This window comes from Capsicum annuum, chromosome 3, assembly GCF_002878395.1.
Source record: "Capsicum annuum cultivar UCD-10X-F1 chromosome 3, UCD10Xv1.1, whole genome shotgun sequence".
Lineage (NCBI taxonomy): Eukaryota > Viridiplantae > Streptophyta > Magnoliopsida > Solanales > Solanaceae > Capsicum > Capsicum annuum.
Window position 1 is genome coordinate 61,028,405 of NC_061113.1, and position 20,017 is coordinate 61,048,421.

Sequence of the window (20,017 nt, forward strand, 5' to 3'; positions counted from 1 at the left end):
TAGAGGGTAACATACGTACTTATTTGTTTTCTTTTACTGTTTAATATATGTATCATATATTTTTTATTATTACCTATATGTATATGTATATAATTGTCATTTTTGTAATAGAAATTTTGTGTCCTATATGTTTATATATACATGTGAGTCAGATAAGTATTTCTGTAAATACATATGTAAATATATATGTATGTTTTTTACCGTAAATTCATATGCAGATCTGTATGTCTATTTATTTTGTATATTTTTTGAATATGTATATATGATATAGATATTTGTCTTTTAAAAATAAAAAATGGAGATAGAAGAGTAAAAAAAAAAAATTAAAAAAAAACAAAAAGAAAAATTCGAAAAAAAAAGAAGTGAAAAAGGAAAAAGAAGAAGAAAGAGAAATAGAAACTAGAAATAGAAATGTAAAAACAAAAGCAAAAAAAATAAAAAATAAAAAGAAGAAAACGAAAAAAATATGAGAAAAGGAAAAAAAAACAAAAAAAAAAGTAAAAAAAAAAAAAGAAAAAGGAGAAAAAAGAAGAAAACTAAAACAGAGAAAATAAAGTGGAAAGAAAAAATAGAAAAGAAAAAAAAAGAAAAAAAATAAAAAAAACTAACAAGAAAAAATAGTTAGAGATATAAGAGAATGATATTTTGAAATTTTGAAGATCATGGAAATAATAATCTTCATATTTGAGTTTGATTTGGAAAAGGAATCTACTAATTTAAATAAAAGTAATTTATGGGAATTTAATTAGATTTGATAATTATTCCTTATTTAACTTCAATTAATTTGAGTAAAACAAGGGCAGTAAATCTTGTTGAATATGTATTTATATAGCAACAGTTTACTTAAATACAAAATACAATTTGCTATTTTTCGTAATTATAAAATCGTTGATATAAAAGTTACAATTAAGACTCTATAGTTGCTATTTCTGAAATTTTCCCTAATTATTACAAGACCCTATAATAATATTTTAAGTACTACAAATTGTATGTTAAAGAAAAAAGTATAAGAAACTTTGCCATGCACATGTTCTGTATAAAATGCATTTTTAACAAACTAATAAAGATCAACTAAATTTAACTCAACAATATAATTTTTATAGTATCACTATTATCTTTTCAACTTCACGTATTTATTCTATTTCTTATTTTTTAACTACATTGTAATAAAATCTCTAACATCCATTCCAAACACATGGAGGAAATATATACTATTCATTGTCAACAAGAATTCAAACAACATATGACCATTTTAGCATTTTAGTCCTAATAGAACGTGGAATGAATCTTAAAAAGGATCTATTTCCTATTTTTCTAATATAATCAAATAGTGACTCAAAGAAACCAAACTCCTCATTCTGACTAAACAACTACATAGATTTTGACTTTATATCTATATATATATATATTAATCTTTTGCTAACTATAATACTCATAAACCATAACTTTACCGATTAATTTAATCACTAAATTAAACTCAAACTAGTAAAACAGAGTAATAGGGAAGAAAGCTAAAATAAAACTAAATCCTAAAGCAAGTTAAGAATATGTCAAAACACTGTCTAAAAAAAACATTACGGGCATGAAAACATCACACATGAAGTTGTTAGATTCCATAAAACTAATTTAAAATAAGGATTGACGTTCATGTTTTCAAACTTACAACAACAACAAACCTAGTGTATTCCCACCAAGTGAGGTCTGAAGGTAAAATGTACGCAGTCTACACCGCTACCTCCGAAGAAGTAGAGAGGTTGTTTTCGATAGACCCCTGGCTCAAGATAATGCATAGTCAACAAGCTCATAGTAATACATGAAACATAAAGGCATAACCGAAATAAGAAATGAGAAATAGTAAAAATAGAGCTAAAAGAGACACGAAAATAAGAGCCATACGAAAATAAAAATAGGAAATAAGAAATAAGAAAAGGACAATCTCTAGAAGTAGCATACACTAACGGCTTATACCAATGGACAGAGTCCTAGGATTACTAACCCGGCTACACCAGAGCTCCCTAACTACTAGTTACAACCCACACATGCATTAACCTTCTACCCTTATCTGCGACCTCCACACCTTCCTATCTAGGGTCATGTCCTCAGTAAGCTATAACAGCCCCATGTCATGTCTAATCACTTTCCTCCAGTATTTCTTTGGCCTACCTCTACTCCTCTTGAAACCATCCAAATCTAGTCTCTCACACCTACGAACTGAGGCATCACATGCCCAAACAATCTCAGTCTTCCTTCCCGCATCTTGTCCTCCACCGAAGCCACTCTCATCTTTTCCTGGATAATCTCATTTCTAGATTTATCCCCTCTAGTTATTCCACACATCCAAAGCAACATTCTCATTTCCGCTATCTTCAATTTTTGGATGTAGGAGTTCTTGACTGACCAACACTCCGCTGCCACTCTGTAGAACTTGCCTTTGAGCTTAAAGAGCGCCTTCTTATCACACAGCACTACTGAGGTGAGCCTCCACTTCATCCAACCCACTCCAATACGATTAGAGGCATCCTCATCAATCTCGTCATTCCCCTGAATTATAGACCCAAGATACTTAAAACTATCCTTCTTACAAATATCCTGGGAATCCAACCTCACCACCACTCCATCCTCCTGCCTCAATTCACTAAATTTTCATTCTAAATACTCCGTCTTGGACCTGCTCAACCTGAACCCCTTAGATTCAAGGGTTTGCCTCCAAAACTCTAATTTTTCATTCACCTCTCCCCCCCCCCCCCCCCCCCCCCCCTTACCACTACATCATCTACAAATAACATACACCAAGGCACCTCATTATGTTTTCAAACTTACATTAAACATAAAAGTATAGAACAAGAGTAGAACGTAAACCTTTACGTTAAAGTAGTTAAAATAGAAGTAAAAGCGTCTTCATCGAAAACTCGAATAGAAATTTGTTTCGACACTTGATTCCTCTGTTTCAAAAGGATTTCACTATTTTATTTTTTTACTCTTTGATGTCCACCCTCTGCTTTTTTCTGATTTTTCTCATTGTTAGTTTTTTTGTCTGATACAATGTCTGATAGTGTAGTCAAAAGTACGTTCGTTTTTCTGTTTGGGATAAGAAGTCCTTAAGTAGGGGGATTTGGGAGGAGTAGTTTAGGTAGTTTTAGGATTCAAATTTTGAAATTTTTCTAATTAATATTAATTATAATAATAATAATATTTAATAAATTAAAATAGAAAATAAATAAAATAAATAATAATAATAATAATATAAATAAAAAATATTAATTAATTAATTTTATATTTAAGAAAATATAATAAAAGGTTATAAATAAATATAATTAAAATAATAATAAAATTACTAGCATATTTATTAAAAATATATATTTTTTAATTTTCATATTATTTTAAAAACAAAAATAAAAAATAAAATAAAAATATATAAAAAATATAACTTTATTTATTATTATTTTTATTTATTTTCAACCAAACATATTTAAAATAAAATAAAAGCTAAGATAAATATTGGACAAAAATAAAATATTTAATGCCAAAAAATATATTAAAGTCGGGGAGGGTCAAAAATCATGTATCTACATTTTGCCACTCTTTGTGTGAAATCACAAAGAGTTTTGATACAAAGAAGTAGACAAGATATGATTTTTGATCCTCCAATCATTTGAAAGGTAAGGATAAAAAAAAATGTGACCGAGTCATGATTTTGGACCTCCTACCTATCCCGGGTTATAAGGAAATCAAGTCACAAGTAGTTCAATGGTAACATGGTGAGAGAATGAGTTAGACGTCTAGTGAGATTCCATTCGAGTTTTCGGTTAACGACTATTGCTTTTTAAATTCAAATGACTAACAAAATCAAAAATGAAAAATACAAATACAAAATGTAATTGCTATGGAATTTTAATTTGAATCTTCATGACTTGAACTTAAAAATTCACCATATTCTTCAGACGGTCACCTGACTTGCAACTGATAATGTTCACCCTATTCTTCAGGCGGGCTCCTGATTTGCTATTTCTTCACCTTGGTCTTCAGGCGGGCTCCTGGCTTGTTTTTTCCTTCACCCTGTTCTTCAGGCGGACTCCTGGACCTACTTTTTTCTTCATTTTGTTCTTCAGGCGGGCTCCTGGACTTTCTTTTACTTTACCCTGTTTTTCAGGCGGGCTCCTGGACTTTCTTTTTCTTCACCTGTTTTTCAAGCGGGCTCCTGGACTTTCTTTTTCTTCACCTGTTTTTCAGGCGGGCTCCTGGACTTACTTTTTTCTTTACTCTGTTCTTTAGGCGGGCTCCTGGATTTACTTTTTATTCACCCTGCTCTTCAGGCAGGCTCCTAGACTTACTTTTTCTTCACTCTGCTCTTTAGGCGGGCTCCTGGACTTACTTTTTTCTTCACCCTGTTCTCCAAGCGGGCTCCTGGACTTACTTTTCTTTACCCTGTTCTTCGGGCAGGCTTCTGGACTTACTTTTTCTTCACTCTGTTCTTCAGGCGAGCTCCTGAAATCACATCAAAACTTAAAATAAAATTATCCCAAACAAAGATTATTATAAAAAAATATTCCATTTTCTGAAAAAGTAAAGTTCCAAACAACAGAAATTAAATTTTTGCCCCAGTTTATCATCAGAGAACTTTTGTGAAAGTCACATCATAACTACTTGAAAAACCCGAACAAAGAAATGCATCTTCTATGGGTTAATTGGAATAATTCGACTAAAAAGTGCATTTTCTAGAAGTTAAAGGGAATGACTTGACTAGAAAGTATATTTTATAAGAATCAAGAGGAATGACTCAACTAGGAAGTACATCTTCTAGGAATCAAGGGGAATTACTCGACTAAAAGGTACGTCTTATAGGAATCACGGGAAATGACTTGACTAAAAGGTACGTCTTATAGGAATCAAGGGGAATGACTCGACTAAAAGGTACTTCTTATAGGAATCAAGGGGAATGATTCGAATAAAAGGTACGTCTTATAGAAAACAAAGGGAATGACTCGACTAAAAAGTACGTCCTATAGGAATCAAGGGGAATGACTCGACTAAAAGGTAGGTCCTATTGGAATCAAGGGGAATGACTCAAATAAAAGGTAGGTCCTATAGGAATCAAGGGGAATGACTCGACTAAAAGGTCCGTCTTATAAGAATCAAGGGGATTAACTTGACTAAAAGGTGCATCTTATAGGAATCAAGGGGAATGACTCGACTAAAAGGTACGTCTTATAGGAATCAAGGGGAATGACTCGACTAAAAGGTACGTCTTTTAGGAATCAAGGTTTAATTTAAGAAGTATATCATCTAGCAATTGAAAACTGAAATATCTGAACAAAGAAGTATGTCTCCGAGGGATATAGAATGATGAATATTTACCATAATTTGATTATCAAACCTGCGCAGCAACATTGCTTTCTGTATTTATAGAAATAAGGCATTACAGTTCTTGATATTTATGCTCTGAAGTCCTTGATTTGAAGGTAACATGTTTCATGTTTCATCAAAGAAACCTTGTGAGTTCAAAAATATGGTGGCAGGTTTGTGGCTTTAGCTTCCGTGGCAATCACTCTTGCCCTCGTCATATTTAACCTTGTTTCCAACCATTAGCATCTGTCACCGACTTGCTACATCATTGACTCAAACTCATTTTATTAGAAGTGACTCTGAAACAAACACAGTATCTCTGCTTTGTCATGCTCCTCAAATAAACCCTTTGAACCTTGGTACTTCCATGAGTTTCCAGACTCATCTGTTGACAAAACTTTCTGCATAGCCTTATTTTGGCTCACAATCATATCTCTTTTATGTGTTGGCTTTTTATCTTGCTTTGTGCAATTGAACAAGCCGATAGCAAGTTTTGAGATCCTTTCTCACTTGTTTTGACATGGACTTGAATCAAAGACACGAGAAAAAATAATAATAATATTCATTTGAATAACCGACTCAAGAAAATAAAATAGAAATATAGAGAATGAAGAAAGATAGTGAATGTCCTTTTCTAAAAATAGGAAAAAAAATTATTTGAAAATGATAGTCAACTATAATGATTATGACATGCATTTTGAATTTAACAACCTGATCTAATCACACCAATTATTATCATCTTTTGTCCACTTATTAAACTTGAAATTAAGCCAATCTTGAACTTGTTCTTTCTGTATTGTAATTCTCCTTCGACTAGTGACACCTCAATGGGTTTTTCGCCCACGAGCGTATCTCATTTTCATTTCTTTCTTGACTCAGAGTCGCCTTATGGTGCCCATAGGGGTTTTCACCAATAAGACTCTCTCATTTCATTATTCTCACAACTCACTTTCACCTTATGGTGTCCAAAAGGGTTTTCACTAATCATACTATCTCATTTATATTTTTTTTAATCTAAGAAAAATATTACCCAAAATATGAAATATCATGAACCCATAACATGTTTAACCTCGACATTCTCAAAGATTGGTCTGAAGGTCTTTCTTTGGTTGTAACTTGGCTTTTGGAAAGGGTTAGAAAGAAAGGGCGGCATAAGGCTAAAAATTTTACATAACATTGGGTGAAGCATACAATTTTCGAAATCGACTCTTTCAAGGAAATAAACTTTTGCCCCAGTTTCATTTCATTCTGTGTAATTTGAATTTTCTTTTGGTTGGACCGAACCCCGAAGTAGGGCTGCCTTTGTATCTTGTCATAGTAAGAATCAGGTCAAACGTAGTTCAGGCAACTTGTTCTTCTGCTTGATTTTTCTCTAACCTTGGCTCTCTTTTTTTCTTTTTCTTGGCTTTTCTTTTCTTTTGTTTTTTAGAGAGAGAGACACAGAGATTTTTTTTTGCTGACTCTATTTCTTTTTGGCACTTCTTGTAACTATCTCTCTGTTTCTTGACACTTTTATTCTTCTTTTCTTTTCTTTTTTTATTTTTTCTTTTTAGACTCTATTTTGATTCCAAAAGAGGTGTATGAAAGAAAATAAAATTAAGGCTCAAAGGGGGTACAAAGGATGACACAACATTTGAATAGCATAATGAAATGCCTTTGTCATATCAATCCTTAAAAAAGCAAATACTTAACATACAATCTGAGAGTAATCATAAAAATCATACACATTTTTTTCAACATTAATTTTGACTGAGCACGTATATCATTGCTTCTCATGCACATGAAACATACAGGTCTACATGTGTTGTACTTTCCTCACAATAGATGACTCATGCCTTTATTTTTGGAGCTAATTTCCTTTTGCTTCTCGTGACTATGAAAACTATATCTCATCTGATTGATCTCATTTAAAATATTTGAGATGGACCTTCTCACTGAAGACCAAATCATTTTATTCACAAAGTAATTGCCTCAATTATTCAAGTGAGACCTAAACACCTCAACACTTTAACTTATTTTCTCAGATGCTCTCTTTTTCTCACTTTAGTTCTCTGATTCAATGTTTCATGATTAAGCTGGATTTTAAGATCCGACTGAAAATTTTGCAGGCATATCATAACACTAGAATCAACATAAAATGTATTGTGTAAAGAAAGGAAAGACGAACAAATAATATATACATTAAAATAAAGTAAAATAAAAATAAATAAATAAATAAATAAATAAATAAATAAAAGGGATACTATATTTAGTTGAAATAAAAGATAGAAGGGTTTGAACATAAACGACAAAGGGACAAAACAGGGTAGATCCCAAACGACAATCCTGAAATAATTAGAATAACAAAAAAGAAAAGAAAACAAACTACCAAACATCCATCCTAGCAGGGAGAGGAGTAACTTTCCAATTGTTGAGCTTAACATCTTAGCCACTGGTCTGCATATCAGCATAACTAGAGCTTTTCTCACTGTAAATGTTCTACACCATAATTGATCTATCTTAAATCATCTTTTGAATTGCTCTTTTGAAATCTTGACAATCTTCAATACTATGACCCTGAGCATCAGAATGATACGCACATCATACATTAGGATAGAAATTTCTTGAACGCAAATTAAAAGTGTGTCCAAAGAAAGGAGTGATCATTTTCTCTTGTACCAATCTCTGAAATAAACTGGCATATGACTCTCCAATCGGTGTGAAGCTATCTCTCGACTTCTACCTTATTTCATTATTTGGCTTAGAATAAAAATCGGGCCTAGAAGGGCTTTGGTATATTTGTGAAGTAAGAGGACGAATCTAAGGAGTTCGTGTGTTCATTGTGGGTAAGATGAGGATTGAACATGTGGTTATTCATTACACACTATCTATGAAGGTGAGGGAATGGAGTATAATGAATTTTGGGAGTGATTCTGTGGAGCTTGGGCATGAACCTGGGCTTGATCCTGAGAGCGACGACGACGTGGTCTTCTTGATCGTGCCCGCTATCCAACTACAATAGCATATGCATCTTCCTCATTCTTGTTTTCCCCAACACTTCCTGAACCATTTTAAATTGCTTGGGTAGTTTCTTTCAATGTTACAATACTCACAATGCGACCAGTCTTAATTCCATCTTCTATTATCTCCCCTATTTTAAGGACCTCAGTAAACGGCTTGCCTAATGCAGGTAACAAATGTTGATAATATGTTTCGTCTTGCGCTTGAATAAAAACCTCCACTATATTACTTTCTTTTATTGGCAGTTTCACCCTAGCAGCTTGTTCACGCCATCTAATCGAATATTCTCTAAAACTTTCAGTATTCTTTTTCTTCATATTAGTCAGGGATTTCTCATCAGAAATCAACGCCACATTGTATTGGAATTGATGCACGAATTCATTATCTAGGTCATCCCAACTATTCCACTTGTTGATGTCCTGATCCACCAACCACTCTGAGGCTAGACTCGAAAGGCTCTCACCGAAATAAGCCATGAGTAATTCTTTTTTACCTCCGGCACCTCTTAATTGGTTACAATAACACCGTGCCCTTCATACTTATCAAACTTTGGAATTTTGAACCCTAGCGGCAAAATGAACGTCAGGAAACATACATAAATCTTTGTATGAAACACTTTTTGGTCCTCCTAATCCTTGCATATTTCTCATACTCTACTCTAAGTTTCTCACTTTTCTGGCCATCTCTTCTTGTTCCTCATTCTTAACAATCTTCTCAATCATGATAGGAGAATCGTGTTGATGAACATGATAATGTGAATTTTGGGGTTTTAACGCTGTTTCAGAATGATACAACAGATCATGACTTAGTTCCCCCATATTCTTTTGTACTGTAGATAGAGGGCCTACAGTAACTGGTGCTACAGAAGTGAAAAATGGGTTATTTGTGACAGATGGATTTGGTAGGCGCATGGTAGAACTACCAGCAACGCTAGTCACATTAACATACGGGCCGAATCCATGTGGGTATAATGGATCGCTAATTTGAGCTTGAGCAGGATTTGGATCATTCGTATTCGAAAGTCCAGGGATTGAGGAAGGCGGGGCTTGTCCATTCATCCAAACTTGGTACATTTTCGCCATCTATTGTTTCAATAACTTAATCTCTTCCATTGATGCTAATTCTTTTGAAATCAACTGATTTCGCTCTTCCTCACTATCAGACCCTACACCCTCTCTGCGGGTCATCTTTCTTTTTTCTTTGAACCTCTCTCTGGCATGGATTGAGAAGACAACTTAGCCACAAACCAACCACCTTTATACTATTTTAATTTTGGAGAAAACTAATGTGTCAGAGTTCAAATTTTTTAAGACCACCGAATCCATGAAGGACTGCCTACGTATTTCACTAAGATGAGAATCAGGTGTCCGTAGTTCTTGAAAATTATGTCGTACAAAACTCAGCCTCAAGACCCCTAAAGGTTCAGGACTGTTAAGATTTATATATATATATATATGGACTTGAAGATTAGAAAAATAATTGTAAAATTAATCATATTTTCAAAATATTCCCCAATAAATCTATGAATAATTTTTCAAAAGACAGGGTCGTATCCCGGGAAGGACTACCTACGTATCTCACTAAAGAGTGAGAATCTGATCCTTGTAGTTCATGAAGACCATAAAAAAATAATATATATATATTTTTTAATTTCTTTGAAAAATGATTTATTAAATTTGGGGACACAATATTCTCTTACGTTTTACCAAGTTATCTAAAGTCGATCCACAATTAAATAGCTTTCCCAAATAAATGTCAAAGAGCACGTAGGATTCACATGTTGGTCATTATAAAGTAGGTCACTTGCCTAAATAGACCCGGCCCCTTTGTCGAGTCCCGCTAAGTCAAATACACATAATACAAATAAAGCGGAACCTAATAGGAACTACCAAATTCTGAGTTTCAATTCTTCTAAGTTTATCCTAAAAGGGATAGGTGTCTAGACTGGCTTACCCAAGCGGATACTCAAGTCGGAGAGGGACAACTTATTCGGTAGCAGTGCTACTCCGCCTTCGTTGTCGATCCGAACCCCGCCAAATAAGTGTGACTATAATCCTTCACCAGGTGTCTTGACACTCCGGCTATCTCAAAAAGAAAGTAGGATGCATATGATGCATTCCTTCTATCCTATTTCAGAGACTCAGAGGGGGTACACAACAGAAGACAATTATAAAACAGTTCAATCAATATCGAAGCAGTAAATGAGCGATAAGTAGCACATAGGGCCAACAAACACAATATCAAAATAATTAAAGCAAGTAAAATCAATATCAAAAGCTCAAATTCTTATGTTATTCCCCAGCGAAGTCGCCAGAGATGTCACACCCCTTTTTCGCCCGAGGCGTCGGAGTCGAAGGGTTTTTCCAATTAAAGTGATGATTTTGAATAGGAATTATTTTTATCATTTTTAGATTCACCACTTGGAATTGAGTTATGGTGTTCCAAGTCACCTTATTGAATCCCTAGTCTAAAGGAAATACTCTTTGTTGGTCCGCAAAAATAGAAGACCGGGTAAGAAATTCTGTTGACCGAGGGGAAGGCGCGAGGCACCCCTCGAGTCCCGTGGTTCTAGCACGGTCGCCTTTATTGACTTATCTTGACTAAAACTATTTGATAAATTGTGTTAAGGCCTAAATTCGCTCATTTTTATTATACCAAAAATATTTATCTACGTCTCTTATATTAAATTAGTGAAAATTAATTTTAGAAGAATATTTGTCAAGGTGCATTATTGCATCCTTGAATTTTAAAATGACTCAAAAAGATGCGTACGCCGCATTCTTAATTGATACGAATATTTTCAACGCGTCTAAACTTACCTAGCGTCAAAGGCGTTGGTTTGTCTTTTGTAAACTCGAAATAAATTTATCTTATCTGTTTTATTCTCATTTTTTGCTCTCTTTTCTTTTAAAATTCGCAACGAGTTTTGGATTAGTTCGCAACTCGTCTCACTCTCTCACAATTAGGTTTCTCCTCTCTTTTTTTTCCTCTTATGCAATGAAATTTAGAATAAATCTGTATCTCATCTCACTCATTCTCATCTTAATTAATAAATGGGTCTTAAACGTAAGTATAGGCCTAACTAAATTTTAACGAAAAATAGCATGTTAATCCCATAATTATTACAAGACCCTATCATAATATTTTAAGTACTACAAATTATACGTTAAAGAAAAAAGTATAAGAAACTTTGCCATGCACATGTTCTGTATAAAATGCATTTTTGAGAAACTAATAAAGATCAACTAAATTTAACTCAACAATATACTTTTTATAGTATCACTATTATCTTTTCAACTTCACGCATTTATTCTATTTCTTATTTTTTAACTACATTGTAATAAAATCTCTAAAATCCATTCCAAACACACGGAGGAAACATATACTATTCATTGTCAACAAGAATTCAAGCAACATATGACCATTTTAGCATTTTAGTCCTAATAGAACGTGGAATGAATCTTAAAAAGGATCTATTTCCTGTTTTTCTAATATAATCAAATAGTGACTCAAAGAAACCAAACTCCTCATTCAACTACATAGATTTTGACTATATATATATATAATACAATCATGACAGAAAGAGAAAAAATAAGATTAACAAAAATCACAAAAAAAAAAAAGAAAGATTTTACTTTTTCTTATGCAAAAAATTCACATTTTTACCAAATTCAAAATTTCTTCAGATACAACATTGAAATACGAATTCGAAAACGATATATAATTTGAACACGAAAGAGGAAAGAAAAAAAAAGTTTAACGGAAATTGATAGTAGAGTTAGGAAATGTGCAAGACTAGAGATCAAAATTATATATATATATATATATATATATATATATATATATATATATTTATTAATCTTTTGCTAACTATAATACTCATAAACCATAACTTTACAGATTAATTTAATCACTAACTTAAACTCAAACTAGTAAAAAAAAAGTAATAGGGCAGAAAGCTAAAATAAAACTAAATCCTAAAGCAAGTTAAGAACATGTCAAAACACTGTCTAAAAAAAACACTACGGGCATGAAAACATCACACATGAAGTTGTTAGATTCCATAAAACTAATTTAAAATAAGGATTGAGGTTCATGTTTTCAAACTTACATTAAACATAAAAGTATAGAACAAGAGTAGAACATGAACTTGTGCGTTAAAGTAGTTAAAATAGAAGTAAAAGCGTCTTCATCGGAAATTCGAATAGAAATTTGTTTCGACACTTGATTCCTCTATTTCAAAAGGATTTCACTGTTTTTTTTACTCTTAGATGTTCACACTCTGCCTTTTTCTAATTTTTCTCACTGTCAGTTTTTTTGTCCGATGATAGTATAGTCAAAAGTACGTTCATTTTTTCTGTCTAGGATAAGAAGTCCTTAAGTAGGGGGATTTGGGGGGAGTAGTTTAGATAGTTTTAGGATTCAAATTTTGAATTTTTTTTAATTACTATTAATTATAATAATAATATTTAATAAATTAAAATATAAAATATGTAAAATATATAAAATAAATAATAATATAAATAAAAAAATATTAATTAATTAATTTTTATATTTAAAAAAATAGGAAAAAGGGTCACATATGCCACTGAACTATCTAAAATGGCTCATTTATGCCATCCGTTAAAAATTGGGCTCATTCATGCCATCGTCGTTACAAAACCGACCCATCCTGGCCATTACTTTTTAACAGATGGTTTTTAAAAAATATCCTTGCCATGTGGCAGCTTATTAGAGAGCCATGTCATTTTTTATTTTTTTAAAAAAAAAATTAATTTTTTTTTTTAATCCATTAAAAAGAATCCGCACAACTTTTGATCCATTGAAAATTAGTTTGATCTATGCTTTTAAAATTTGATTAATTTTTCATGAATATATTCTTAAAACATTCTCGTTCGATTCGTTTTTTTGTCATTTTTGACATATTAAGATTGTTTTCATATTTTACCTTTAATATTAATTATTTTTTTCTTCAAATTAATTTCAAATACAATAGTAAACATCATTTAAAAAATATATTATAATAAAATAGTTATTTTAATTGACTGGCGAGTAACTAAAAGGGAACGGAGAGAGTATACACTCCACGCTTTTTATCACTTTATTTATTTATTTATTTTAAAAGATTCACGTTAACTAAAGCTTTTGTCATTTTTCAGTTGAAACTGAAGGGATATATAAACATCAAATATTATTATTATATTATTAATAGTTAGCTTCTCATTTTGCCAACTCTATGTATACTATATATGTCGGCATGTTGTCGCCTTCCTGTTTTTGCAATGATAAATGATGATGCATAAAGTGTTACATACAAATGTTGAATGCTAATTAGGGGCAGCTCAACCCTTTACGAGAAAAGGTGGCCGCCTAAGACCCCAAAATTTGAGGAGCCTAGTAATAATAAATTACAAATTTTAAGAAATATATTAAATACTATTTATAGAAAAAAGAAAAAATTTATATAAGAAAATAAAACGCAAGGCCTCCGTTTGATTTTTGCCTTAGGCCATAAATTTGCTTGAGCCGCCCCTGATGCTGATGATGTCATTCTATGCTTAGTAAAAAAATAAACAAATAAAAAGTTACTTACATTCGGTTGACAAAAATATTGCATGTATGCTAAAACATACTATATGCTTAATTAGAATAGCGTTTGGTTATAAATTTTAGTAGTAGATTTAAAAAAAAAAATCTTTAAATATTTGTTTGATCATGAAAAATTAATCAAATTTTAAAAGCATAGATCAAATTAATTTTTAATGGATCAAAAAATTGGGTGGATTCTTTTTAATGGATCAAAAAAAAAATTAAAAAGAAAATTAATTTTTTTTAAAAAAATAAAAAATAAAATAAAAAATGACGTGGCCCTCTAATAAGTTGCCACGTGGCAAGGCTGTTTTTTAAAACCGGCTGTTAAAAAGTAATGGCATGGATGAGCCAGTTTTGTAACGGCGATGGCATAAATGAGCCCAACTTTAAGCGGATGACATAAATGAGCCATTTCTGATAGTTCAGTGGCATATTTAAGCCTTTTCCCCAAAAAATATAATAAAAGCTTATAAATATAATTAAAAGAATAAAAAACTACTAGCATATTTATTAAAAATATATATTTTTTAATTTTTGTATTATTTTAAAAATAACAATAAAAAAACAAATAAAAATATATCAAAAATATAACTTTATTTATTATTATTTTTATTTATTTTCAACCAAAACTTATTAAAAATAAAATAAAAGCTAAGATAAATATTGGACAAAAATAAAATATTTAATGCCGGAAAATATATTAAACTCGAGGAGGGTAAAAAATCATGTGTCTACAATAATGGAGGTAAAGTTATAGTAACAATGGTGATGATAACTATGCCAAAGGTAACCATGGACGAGGTTGAAGAAGAAAATTAATGGAGATTGATGAAGAAGAAGAAGAAGGAGAAAAGATAAAGGAAAAGAAGTATAAAGAAATAAAAAATAAAAATTAAATTAAATATTAGGATATTAAATAAGTGTGTCACGTGGCAAGCATTTATTGGTGCGTGACTTATATTTTTTTTTCTGCATCTGAAGGTGGCTGAAATATGAATATTTATATCACTTTTAAATTGTTTCGTAAGGTAATAGGTCGAAATTATAGTTTAAGTGTCTTTTTAAAAAAGTCGGACAACAACGAACTTTATGTATTTTCTCTAGAAAAAAAAATCACATGTACATCCAATAAAGAAAACAAAAATAAAATAGCACACTCCAACTTCTTTCATGTGCAGGTAATTCTTTGCCTTTGTGGATGTTTTCTCTACTGCCTTGAACCAATTTTTTCTGAACTTCAGTTAGAACTCATATGTAATAAAAATCTACAAAATTGATATCGATCCTTGCCATATATTAAATCTTGTTGACCTCAAGAGTGTGATATAAACACTATCATATTAAAAATTTTAGAAGTTGCTTCCACTAATGTGATGCCTGAGAAATACAATAACAAACAAAGTGATTTATAGTGTTCTTGTTCATGAAATTAGTATGATGTTGGAATTCTAATACAAATCCTAACTGAATGCTCTTGATAAAGAATAAAAAGCGCAATCAAAATTTCATGAACATAGAACAACTGTAACATTGTCTTACAATTTGCGAGCATTATTCGCCTAGATTTTTGATAATAGAGACCTACTAATATTTGAAGATTGATTTGATTGAAAAACAAATTCCAAAACCTAAATATAAAATTAAATCAATCAACTAAGAAAAAAAACCTTAAAAAACAGTCACCCTATAGTACGAAATAATTTTTTTATATGTATAGATGTGTAAGTCCACCCTTAATTATAGAAAAACTCTTAGAAAACTCTTAATTCTAAAAGATTGAAAAAAAAAAAATATTTTTAAAAAATAGCGGCACTTCGCTATAAATTTCCTTCCATAGTCACATTTTACATAATTATCATTTATAGTCACTGTATTCACTTTTACTCAGTGATCTGTATTCATAAAAACATAAATACACTACATATTTAGTCTCGCCAAAAACGCTATCATTATTTTTTTCAATTTTTTAATATTTTTTCTTTTTCGTGTTTTCCCTTTTTTTTCCTTCTTTTTTCTATTTTTTTATTTCTTTTCTTTTTCTCTTTCTTTAATCTTTAACTTCTATTTCTCTTTCTTCTTTTCTTTTTCTTCTTTGATTTTCTTTGGTTTTCTTTTATGTACTTATTTTCTTTATCATTTTTTTATTCTATTTTATATTTTTTGTATTTTTAAAAAATATAATTAGTCTAGCACAAGTCATGGATGGTAACGTAAATGCTACAATTATTTATCGTATTTGTAGTCACGCCATCATTTATATTTTTGTATTCATTGATACAACTGTATTTGTATTTTAAAGTTTGCGCTTATATTTATATTTTATAGTTCGCATTTGTATGTGCATTTTATAGTTCGCACATGTATTTATATTTGTTAGTTTTCACCATCATTTATATTTTATATATTCACACTTGTATTTTAAAGAACTATTTTGTAATTGTATTTAATAATTGACTGCATATTATATTGGATTATGTTTATATTATGATTTTATTGTGTTTGTATATCTAGATTATACTTGTGTTTGTATTCTATTTTCGTCGATACCTTTTTATTTTTACAGAATTATTTTGTACTTGTATTTGTAAGTTGATTGCATATTGTACTTAGCCGTGACTATTTATCATTTGTATTTGTATACAAAAAAAGTAAATGCATTAATTATATTTTCTTGATTCTAAAATATATAAATATGTAATGTATCATATGATACAAATGTATCATTTTGTATTTGTATATCAAAATTATCATTCATATTTGTAAATAAACAAATCTTATTTGATGCAAATACAATTACAAACAAATGAAACAAATGATTTTACAAATATAAATACAATATGCATTTGTATAGAAATTTGAATTGTATTTATTTGTATCAATAAATACAACTCGTATTAATAAATACAAACAAGTATTCGTACAAGAAAATCAATCGTTCCTTTTCAATAATAAAAAATACAAATGATAGTTTGCATGTGTATTTGTATGTTATAGTTCGCATTTATATTTATATTTATAATTCGCACTTGTATTTGTATGTAATAGTTCATATTTATATTTATATTTTATAGTTCGCACTTATATTTGTATGTTATAGTTCACATTTGTATTTGTATTTATAATTCGCACTTGTATTTGTATTTGCTATTCCGTACAAATGAAAAGGAGAAAAAATGAAAAGGAAATAAAAGAAAAAATGAGAGAGAAAATAAGGAGAAAAAAATACAAAAAAGAAGAAGAGTAATAGAAAATAGAGAAAAAATAAATTTTAAAAAAAAAAAAAAAAAAAAAAAAAGGAAAAGAGAAAATAAAGGAAAAAATTGAAAAAGGAAGAGAATAATAGAAAATAAAAAAATAAAAAAGAGAAAATACATGAAAGAGGATATGAATTGTAATTAGAAATAATTAATAGGTAAATGGGGACTATACATTATAATTAATTAAAACTGAGCCTATATTTGCTAGGTAGTTATCCCAAAAAAAATAATAGGTATAGTTAATAGAAAGACTCCAAATTTTATTTAACACACAAAGTTAAAGTAACAAATATCAGCTACAGCAATTTAATTGAAACCTGGACTCTTTGAACAGAACAATTCCTTAGCAGTAATTGATACCTCTGTCACAATTTAAAAATTTAATTGATTTTAAGGTCCAAAATTTCAGGTATATAATTTAAATAAGGTAAGATTTTATATAAAATTATAGGTATATAATTTAAACAAGAAAATGTTTAATAATTAAGTTCTAATTTTTATATATTTGAAAAATAATAAAAAGATGATTTTATCTATGCGGAGATCTTTAATGAAGATCAAAACGTTCAATCAATTTTCTAAAAATTTTCATACTTTTAATATATTTAACATTAATATTATAGATATAGATTGTAGATATAGATAGATATACTATCCCATCTTATATAAAGGCTTTTGGTCCTCTTCTTTTTTGGGGAAATTTAGCATATTTCCATTGAGAGCGCAAACGCCTGTGTTGTTCTTGTTTTCTAAAATAAACGTGTTTGAGGGAATAAAATTTACTTGAGTTAGGCTCGGGCTTCTTTTAGTATGCTACGAACAATTTAAAGACGCAAGCAAGCTAAACTTTTTGCTCATAAGCAAAATATATGACTAGCTTATCAAATTTGAACCATCTCATTTAGTCTGTTTTCAATAAATATAAGACGATTAATTTAGAGGTGATTCTTTTATCAACGGATACTCTTATGATATTCATACTGGCTTCTTTTAGTATGCTACGAACAATTTAAAGACGCAAGCAAGCTAAACTTTTTGCTCATAAGCAAAATATATGACTAGCTTATCAAATTTGAACCATCTCATTTAGTCTGTTTTCAATAAATATAAGACGATTAATTTAGAGGTGATTCTTTTATCAACGGATACTCTTATGATATTCATACTCTAAACAGTGAATAGCAACTATATAGTATTTATAAACGAGAATTTAAATATTGTATATATCATTAGGTAGATTCTTTGAAGGAATCAGACCCATTATCTTCGGTCTCAATTAGACAGAGTTGTTTATTTATTTACTAGATAAGCATGCCCGTGCTATTAACGGGCCAACATTTTAAATTTGACTATAGTTTAATTGATACTTGATTTAGTTGCATCTATGATTTGAACACTAAATTGTCATACATACCTCATAGCAATCATAATTTATAAATATAAAAAGTAAGTTTCATCCTTTACAAAGTGGCAAATATAAGAGCAGATCATATTTAAATAAGGATAACAGTACGTAAGGAAGAGAAAATAAAACTAATTCAATGCCTAAAACCAACCACTTCAAGTGGTAGAATGGAAATCATTCTTTGGCCAATGGTAGTATCTTGATTACCAATAATTAGGACAACTGATTCTGCAAATTCTTTTTCAAGTATCTCTTTTTCATGTTTTTCTATCCAACGTGATTCTTGTTTTGACGAAGAATACATATATGTTGCACTTCAAAATATATTTCTTTCTCATCTCTAAATATACAAGCTAAGTTAGCAGTCACGGCAGCTAAGACGGCCGCCTTTGAGAGCTTGTATGCAAGGTTACAGGGGAAAGGAAGGGAGAAAAAGTTGTTTAGACTCGCTAAGGCTAGGGAGAGGAAGGGTCGTGACCTCGATCAGGTGAGGTGCATTAAGGGGGAGGACGGTAGAGTGTTGGTGGAGGACGGCCACATTAAGAATAGATGGCAGTCGTACTTTCATAGGCTCTTGAATAACGAAGGGGATAGAGCTATTGTGTTAGGGGAACTGGAGCACTCAGAGGAGTGTCGGAATTTTAGCTATTGTAGACGTTTTAAGGTAGAAGAGGTTAGACAGGCTGTTCGCAGAATGCGAAGGGGTAGGGCGACGGAGCCGGATGAGATACCGGTGGAGTTTTGGAAGTTCGTTGGAGAGGCTGGTGTAAGGTGGTTGACTGGATTGTTTAATGAAATCTTCAAGACGGCAAAGATGCCCGAGGCTTGGAGGTGAAGTACCATGATCCCTCTCTATAAGAATAAGGGGGACATCCAGAGTTGCAATAACTATAGGGGGATTAAGTTATTGAGTCACTCTATGAAGATCTGGGAGAGAGTGGTCGAGGTGAGGCTGAGACGGATAATGTCTATTTCAGAAAACCAGTTTGGATTTATGCCCGGCCGCTCGACGACGGAGGCAATTCACCTAGTACGGAGGTTGGTGGAACAGTATAGGGAAAGGAAGAAGGACCTGCACATGGTGTTTATCGACCTGGAGAAGGCATACGACAAAGTCCCCAAGGAGGTGCTTTGGAGATGCTTGGAGGTGAGTGGAGTACCGCTGGCATATATCAGAGCAATTAAGGATATGTATGATGGAGCGAAAACTAAGGTGAGGACGGCGGGAGGAGACTCAGAGCATTTCACTGTCCTGACAGGGTTGCATCAGGGATCTACTCTTAGTCCCTTTTTGTTTGCGTTGGTGATGGATGTGTTGACGCGGCGTATTCAAGGGGAGGTGTCGTGGTGTATGCTTTTTGCAGACGACGTAGTTCTGATAGATGAGACCCGAGGGGGTGTGAGTGACAAATTAGAGGTG

General features: G+C 31.3%; 1 protein-coding gene and 1 pseudogene across 5 annotated transcripts in view; both read right to left on the reverse strand.

The window, feature by feature from the left end:
• Positions 1-3,801: 3,801 nt before the first annotated feature.
• The window catches only part of LOC107863804 (clathrin heavy chain 1), a 29,304-nt gene continuing 13,088 nt past the window's right edge, over positions 3,802-20,017 (reverse strand). For 3 of the 5 annotated variants that reach the window (XM_047408014.1, XM_047408017.1, XM_047408016.1), the window contains one exon: positions 13,697-13,895. The gene's annotated coding sequence lies outside the window, so the exon portion shown is untranslated. Of the gene's footprint in view, positions 4,486-13,696; positions 13,896-14,980; positions 15,313-20,017 lie in introns of those variants that run through there. The other 2 variants (XM_016709950.2, XM_016709949.2) reach the window with 2 other exon arrangements.
• The window catches only part of LOC124896662, a 35,230-nt pseudogene continuing 23,540 nt past the window's right edge, over positions 8,328-20,017 (reverse strand).